The following is a 9139-nucleotide window of genomic DNA, read 5'->3' on the forward strand; positions in this document are numbered from 1 at the left end:
GATTATATTTAAACCTAGACCCTGATTTATTGGATCTGAAGATTGGAACAAAATATCTTTCAAGACACCGTTACTCTATGTCAGTGTTGGCCAGGGTTTCCCAAACCCAGTCCTCAGGGCTCCCTAACAGTGCAGGTTTTCCATATCTCCTTGCTGGAGCACAGGTGTATTCATTACTGACTGATACATTGTAACAGAGCCACAGGTGGTCCTAATTATGTCAGATGTGATCCCGAAAACCTGCACTGTTGGGGAGCCCTGAGGACTGGGTTTGGGAAACCCTGGTGTTGGCTAACCTGTGACACTCCAGGTGTTTGTGAAACTACAAGTCCCAGCATGCTTTGCCAATATATATCAGCTTATTGCTGGAAGGGTATGCTGGGACTTGTAGTTTCACAACACCTGGAGTGTCACAGGTTAGCCAACACTGCAGCTACAAACACCTTGCCTTACCCTGAAGGGATGGTCCTTTAATAAGACGGCTGTTAGTGAGTACAAGGCTTATTTGGCTGCATCTAACAGTATTTGGGGGAAAGGAGTCCTTAAAACAGCCCCTTGTTCTGCACTCTATTAACCCCTGAATCAGAGCACTAAGAGGGGGCTCTAATACAGGTGATTTATATACTTAAGTGTGGCAGATATTTATTTGTGTCTCTACGCCCTCCATGTACATCTATAACACTGAGTGACCACGAGACGAAACACCAATCATTTGAATGAGATTATTATTTCCGATGGATTCATTAGGGCTGCAGAAGGAGAGGATTTATCTTCTTATTGCTATGAGGTAAAATTGAACGCTCACTATTGGGATTATAGGCTGGAGCGCAGGTCACCTCCTATTAGACCATGTAGTGATCACATCTCCACTGAATGCGGGATACTGCGATACAGAACATATATGGTCTATATTATAGGTTTATAGTGTATTATTATTTATTCGAGATACTGTTCCATTATAGAATTGGGTTTTAGATTGATTTAATATATTGATTTAGAATATATCACAAGGTCTATCAGCCTGATTGATTTCTTATGGACCAATGTGATGTGTTTTACTAAAGTGACATTTCTGTAATTGCAGCCCAGGTGCTTGTTGGTGTCATTCTGCCATGTTTGTATCTATCCAAGTCATATATATATATATATATATATATATATATATATATATATATCTCTCATAGATCCCTCTATTGCTATTGGGGAGCAACAAATTAGAGTTACATAGTAATATTAATTGTAGATTTTCCAGTATATTTCCACCTAGTCGCTTTCTGTGTTTTCTGGGTGAGTTTTCCGCCTCTTGGCCCAGGCGCACTGTGGTTATCCCTCGTAGCTGGGCCAGACACTCCTCATTTTCTGGAAGTGTTTGCAATGCAACAACTAACAAACATTGCAACACTGACTCTGAGCTACCACAAGTGTTAGATTGGACAGGTGCATTTTGCAAGGAAGGAACCAGCTCAGCGTCTCTGTATAACCGCTGTTATCTGCTTGTAATGAGACGCAAGACGTCTGCAGCAATTCTAGAAGCTTATTCTTTGGATATATTTTATTCATCCAAACATCTGATATAAAATGATTCTTTAATTGTTTATAACCGTCCTGCTGTTTTCTAGTGGGAAAATATGCAGATATTAATATTATCTAGTTTGTGAGTTTGAGATTACAGCCAACATGACCTCCGACCTTCACATTATGTTCCCTTCCCAAATCTGTGCCCTACAACTCTGCAGACATCAAGCCAGAATCATATTTCAGACAATAACTTTTTTTGCAACAATGTTGTTGAACTGAGTAACAGATCATAGTCTGCAATGTACAGAAACTGAAAAATGTAAAGTACAAGATCTACTCATCAATAACTATTGCCCTCGTTAACAATCAAATAACTTTGCCCCCTTTAATATAATGAACAATCATTTTGCTCTTTAATCAATAAATAATAATTGCCCCCCATAATCCATAAGTCAATGTTGTCTGCTCATATATTCTGAAAGGCAAAATAGCTCAAACTGCAATCTCTTGTCTCACAGCCGCCTCCTTTGGTTTCCCGGTGGTTTGTCAAACATCAGCTTAGGAAACCTGACTGTTTTTATTTTGATCACGTTAATAATGGGGACAGTGATTCTGTAATGTGGCGCTTTGCTGAATTGTGGTTTTCAGCCTTTTTACTGTCCGTTTGGCATTTAATAAATCTATCCCCTTATCCATAAGAACAAGAAATGATCTGTGCAGAGAGGACGTGGGGATTTCCGCTATTGTTACTAGAGAGCGTATCTTTGTAATGTTATGGTAGTAATATTTGTATAACAGGTAAACATTTTTACATGTAAACATTAAACAATGCCACAAAGATAAATATTTCCTTTAAGTCACCTTCATTCCTCTTATTTTCTTTTTTTCTTAGGTAATACTGAGTAATATTTATTTTAAATCGAGTTGCTGTTTACTGAAATGCTGAGTTTATTCTGCAGTGGCAGAAAATCAGCTTTACAAATATTTAAAAAGTGATATTTTCACTTGAAAATCCTAGAAGGATGTCCAGGAAAACTGCTGTCCTCTGAGTTACAATGTTGCTGCTACAGCATTTCATAAGCTGCTGCGGGCAGTACAGGGAATGACAGTGAGTCAGATGTCCGTCTCGCAACTGTCAACACACAAATCAGTGATTGGTTTGTTTTTTTTCATTTCCTTTCTCACGGGTAAATGCTGAAGATATTGCAGTAGATACTATGTTATAAGTAGACAGAGGATTTTGCCTTAAATGCCTAATTTGTTTTTCCTTAAGTGGAAAATGTGAAATCTCCCCTCCTCTGCGATAGAAGATGGGGTGTCGCATTTCTCCTATCACTGCTGCAATGGTTCTGTGGCTGGATCACTTATAAATAACTTTATTGGGGATATTTATTTTAATTAGGGGTGCAGTGCACCTCTGTATATCATTGCAAATGTAGTGATTTTGATACTGTTATATTTGTGTATTGACAATTTACTGATTTCTGATGCAGTAGACATGGCGGAGGAAACATGTTTGTGTAAGAAAGGAGGAAAGGAAATCCTAAATTAAGTTAATTAATTCTTTTCATCTCAGAAGTGACAAACACCTGCTTTGGCCTGAAGGCCGCCAGAGGGTCGTTACCTGTGTACATGTCTTGTTAGAGAGACAGGAATCCTCCTAACAATATAGAGAGAGCAATCTTGAGGAAATCAGGTTGGTGTGAAAGTTAAACTGTGTTAGATGCAAGATTAGATTATATCCTGATGTGACATTATCTAATGTGATATGAGACGTGTCGGTGCCAGATAGAATCAGGTGGGGGCTGGATTACGTTTGGCCAGGGTGTGTGTGTAAATCTGTATAAAAGGAGGACTGTTTGACCATGTAATGTTTCATTTTCATTCTGACTTCTGGATGATCACCAGTACCACAAACTAGTGTGTAACTGTCCTTGTCAGGACTCTTGAACAATAAACCATCACTGCTTGAAGATTTTGCGATTAAATTTCAAGCGGCGCTGCATTGGAAAGGGAAACTTCCCTTTACAATGCAGCGCTGCTTGAAATTTAATCGCCGAACACACTGAACACGCGGGTGTTGAAGAACCCGCATGTTCATACATTTACCCCCTGGTCTGCTTTTAGAAAATGGTCTATGGCAGGATAAATCTATGATTTCTCCTGCGCTGAACCCTTAGTAAATAATGCAGAGAGATGTGATGCCCATTTTCCGTAAAGAAACTGCTGTTATTGGTGTTTGTGAATGAACAAGACTGTCAGCGTTTTAATTTGTTGGTATTTCGCATGCTCTAAAACGTAGTTTACTGCACATGACGCCAAAAGAAAAGTCTTCTAACGCAATACTCTATAAACACCGGATAAACCAAGGCGAGAATTTTTACTACAGACGTCAAAGCCGTCTTTTGCCAATCATACGGCAATAAACGTAACTGGCTCTAATCTAAATCTGTTATTCATTGTGATTTTTAGTGTATTCGAAAATTTTGTGTTGGAAATTGTAAAATGCGCGGCCTGATTTAGAATTGCGCTTGTTGGAGGGAGGAGCAGGAACTAGTCCAATTCTAAAATACAGTGTAAACAATAGAGGCGGCCTGCAGACAGATACATGTAACCTGATTTATTCATATTTGCCAACATATGACATCAGCTCCAGGTGATCCTGGATGACGTGAGCTTCAAGGGACCAGTGCGGGGGCATAACCATGTGACTTACATCATCAGTGCCCCTCCCACTGCGCAATGACATGATTTGCATCATCGCTCAGTGGGGGAGTGGCAATGATGACGTTTGGCATCAAAACGCGTCATTAAGTCTGATTCTATTTTAGGACAAAGTGAAAAATGGGATGTTGGAGTTGGTGAGTATAATATTGTCATGATTTAGTTGATCAGAAATTTTGGGAGGTATGCACCTTGTTTTCTAAATATTATACTACAACATGGATGGGAAATATAAAAAGACCGGTGAGTGTCTCATTATAAATGCTTTAATGAAGGTATAAAAGCTCACACACGGTGGCTCAGTGGTTAGCACTTCTGCCTCACAGCACAGCGGTCATGAGTTCAATTCCCAACCATGGCCTTATCTGTGTGGAGTTTGTATGTTCTCCCCGTGTTTGCGTGGGTTTCCTCCAGGTGCTCCGGTTTCCTCCCACACTCCAAAAACATACTGGTAGGTTAATTGGCTGCTACCGAAATTGACCCTAGTCTGTGTGTGTGTGTGTGTGTGTGTATGTTAGGGAATTTAGACTGTAAGCTTCAATGGGGCAGGGACTGATGTGAGTGAGTTCTCTGTACAGCGCTGTGGAATTAGTGGTGCAATAGAAATAAATGGTGATGATGTGTGTATAGGGGCACACACACATATGTATACACACACAACTATATAAATACACAATCCATACATTCACCCGTACAATTATATAACACAATATAACAATTCTTTTAAAAATAGTCAAAATTATCCATAACTTTATGAAGAACATGCTTTTAATTCTGTAGGTTTCATATAAATGATAGATAAATATTATAAATAACACTGAATCCACATCTATTTTTCCGCCTATTCTTGTAAATCAAACCTAGAGAAGTTGGCGGTTTTAACCAGTAATAACCTTTATTTCCTTGCAATATGAACTTCCTTAAAAAATAGTTTTTGGTGCCAGTGAGCTCTACAGGGAAAGTGTAAACAGAGAATATGTGAATCCCATTGATACGATGTTACATAAAACGACATCTGTGTTCACAAAAATATTCACTTCTTTATCTGTCAGGTGCTGATGCCGTTCTGTGCAGTGAGAGGAGGCAGACTGAGTGGGTATTGTAGTGGTTAACAAATAGAATTGTCCCAGGTACTGGAGTTTTTCACCGAAACCATAGGTGGAAAGGAAGGTTCCCCAAACTCCTCTCATTGGACGCTGTAAACCTAATAGTCAATCAGCATCCAATGAGATGAGCTACGAGAAAGGGGACATTCAATAATCTGCAGAATATATCGCTATGTATCTATCAGGGGGTAGATGGGACAGAGCAATGTTCTGCAGATCTCTAGAGAGGTCATTAATGTAATAATCTGCAGAATATATCACTATGTATCTGTCAGGGGGTAGATGGGACAGAGCAATGTTCTGCAGATCTCTAGAGAGGTCAGTAATGTAATAATCTGCAGAATATATCACTATGTATCTGTCAGGGGGTAGATGGAACAGAGCAATGTTCTGCAGATCTCTAGAGAGGTCATTAAAATAACAACCTAAAATGATTAGTACAAAATAAAATAAACCCTGGATGCTCAGATAAAGATATCATATGACTTTCTGGATAGTGAAGATATATAAGGAGATATGCCAAGTGCAAGAAAATTAGTCTAACCTGATTGATTATATAACATGTGGTTATTATATTGGAGGTAGACAACTTTTCCAGCGTCTGCAGAGGTACAACTCTGAGTATAGTCCTTCTAACCTCCCTTATTTGTTGTGCACATTAATATGAACAAGAAAATAAAAATGACAAAAAAACCTCAGTTTTTATAAAATGTGAAGCGTTGGCGCCCTCATGTGGTTAAAACTATTTTTCTGTCTTTCTTGCCAAATGCAAGATGCAAGATCCAACTACAGCGATTCCAAATGCGCAAAATTTCAATAATTTATTTATTTGATAATTAATAGGTTTTTACTGAGTTAATTTTCATCTGTCATCGCAACAACGACAAATCACATTTTGTAGCAATTTAGTATACAAGTCGTGCTGGGACAGCGCATCCGATAGGAGACTGTTCCTGTGATGACTTTGGGTTCTGACCCGCAGTCAATACTGCGCTTGCACAAAGTTCATTTACGTAAATTAACGTAAGAGGGGAGCAGGAACGATCCGAAGATTCCTCTACTGCAATGCTCTCCCCATAGACGTGAATGGCGAATCTTCAAACATGGTGACTTCTTTTGGGTTGAAAAAGAAGAAAATAGTATTTTACTTTATATTTAATATAAGTTAACCCGTGCATGATACTCATGCATTCTAGTCAAATCAAGCTACTTAAGGTGTTAAAAAGGTTCTTGTCATGCATTTGGGCCTAGCCCAGGCCTCCTCAGGGGAAGAGCGTTACTTCCCGACGCAAGCGCCCTTTTTTTTAACGTGGTTTTGTCCACATGTCACCACCTCATCATTTTTCTCCATCACCTCATCCTTCATCTTCATCGCCACATCCTTCATCAAGCTACTTAAGGTGTTAAAAACTCCCCACTGTCACCCCCGGCAACCACCAACCACTCCCAACTGTCACTTCTCCTTCAAGAAATATATAGGTCAGTGTATAACTCTGCCCAGCAGGTGCCGCTGCAGCTTGGGGGTTTTTTCCCCACACACGCCACTAGGCATTTATATAGTAGATAGAGTACAAGGGTTTTGGGAGAGACCTTTATTCAGTTAAAGGGGCCGACTCATTCTCAATAAGAGGATCTTAGCTTTGATATTTGTGACAATACTGCCCCTCCTCGCAGTCTAAGTTCCACTCATCATGGCTGATAATTGAATGGAATTTCCTGAGTGCAACATTCAGCAAGTCGAATAGTCTAACGCAGGACTCAAAGTTTTGCGTCTGGTGCCGATTCCCCGGCTGACTTTACTCCAGCTATTGTGGCATAAACAAATAGCAGATGTTGTGGAACTATAAGTACCATCGTGCCCTGGCAGCCATTGACTGGAAAGGAATGCTGGTGTTTGTTGAACCGCAAGCATCAGCATTTCTCCCTGCTGAGACATGTAGTTCCACAATAACAAAAAAAAAAGGTTAATTATATAAAACAATCGTTCACTGGGAGTTTTTTCTCACATTTGGATTACAAAATAAATAATATTTTACTTCATTACTGAACAAATGTTTGGGGGTCTTATGTCTATGGTTCTACCCCAGGTTTGTTTTTTAGCCTGGTCCTCTCCGCCCAGGGAACCTCGGAGCAGGTGGGATAGAGATATTGGACCCCACACTTGAGGACACCAGACCAGGGGGTAAATGTATCAAGCTGAGAGTTTTTAGGCGGGTTTGAAAAACCAATCAGATTCTAGCTATCATTTATTTAGTGCATTCTATAAAATGAAAGCTAGAATCTGATTGGTTGCTATAGGCAACATCTCCACTTTTCAAACCCGCTGGAAAACTCTCACCTTGATACATTTACCCCCAGGTTGTCTACCGCTGGGGCTGGCTGAGGCTGTGCAGGGGCGGGGCGCACGGCTCATTATTTAATTGGTTGCATATTGTTTGCAGGGTTTGAAGTCGGAGATTGTTTTGCGGGAACTTTCCTTCATCTCTAGTCCCAGCTAAACCTCACATATTATAGGACAAAGACCTTCAGGATTCTGGCAGCTTCTGAGACTGTGACAATAAGGAAGAACAGGCTGAAATGAGCGTTGTCATCTGTAAGGATCAGTGCGATCCCCGGATTAAAGTATTGTGATTACACCGAGCAGGAATCTGCGTGTCTGGAGTTACTCTTGTTCTGCGAAAATAATGTCGCCTCCAGAAATAATCTGTGAATCCTTCATGACACATCCCAAAGGCTCTGTCTCCTTGTAAGAATGTATCTCCTGTGTAGTATCTTGTTAGGGGCCAGGCTCCTAGGACCATTCGCTGAACCTCCTTTACTAAGCGCACCAGGAAACGTTTTGGTTTTGCACCGGATGATCGGCCAAGCTGTGAGCTCCGTGTAAATGTCACATCAGAGCCGACCTCCAACTTCTTTGGAATCTACTTGTTTAGCGACAATATTTACTTTGCAATAAGTGTTTTATATAACAATATTAATAATTGTGTTTTTACATTTTTTTTCTTAAACAAAACAAAACTTCCCCAAGACTTGGGACACATTGAGACGTTTTCAGCACCTTTATATCACACTCGGACTGCTGGGCTTATGGGTCATCGGCCTAAGGGTTGGTATCTGTGTCTTTGCATTATCAAGCTCATATTTCCAGCCCCTCTCATATGAGATTTCTGTCAATTTTATTATCACTAAAATACTCTGTAAGAAATATGGGTCATCTAGCGCCCTCTGCTGGTTTTATTCCAGTATTGCAAATGAACATATATAGTGTACTGTGTGTGTGTGTGTGTGTGTGTGTGTATGTGTGTGTGTATATATATGTGTATATATATATATATATATATATGTGTATATATATATATGTGTATATATATATATGTGTATATATGTGTATATATATATATATATATATGTGTATATATGTGTATATATATATATGTGTATATATATATATATATATATATGTGTATATATATATATGTGTATATATATATATATATATATATATATATATGTGTATATATTATATATATATATGTGTATATATATATATATATATATATGTGTATATATATATATATATATATATGTGTATATATATATATATATATATGTGTATATATATTATATATATATATATGTGTATATATATATGTGTATATATATATATATATATATATATATATATATGTGTATATATATATATATATATATGTGTATATATATATGTGTATATATATATATATATATATATATGTGTATATATATATATATATATATATATGTGTATATAT

The sequence above is a fragment of the Mixophyes fleayi genome, chromosome 10, assembly GCF_038048845.1.
Source record: "Mixophyes fleayi isolate aMixFle1 chromosome 10, aMixFle1.hap1, whole genome shotgun sequence".
Taxonomy (NCBI): domain Eukaryota; kingdom Metazoa; phylum Chordata; class Amphibia; order Anura; family Limnodynastidae; genus Mixophyes; species Mixophyes fleayi.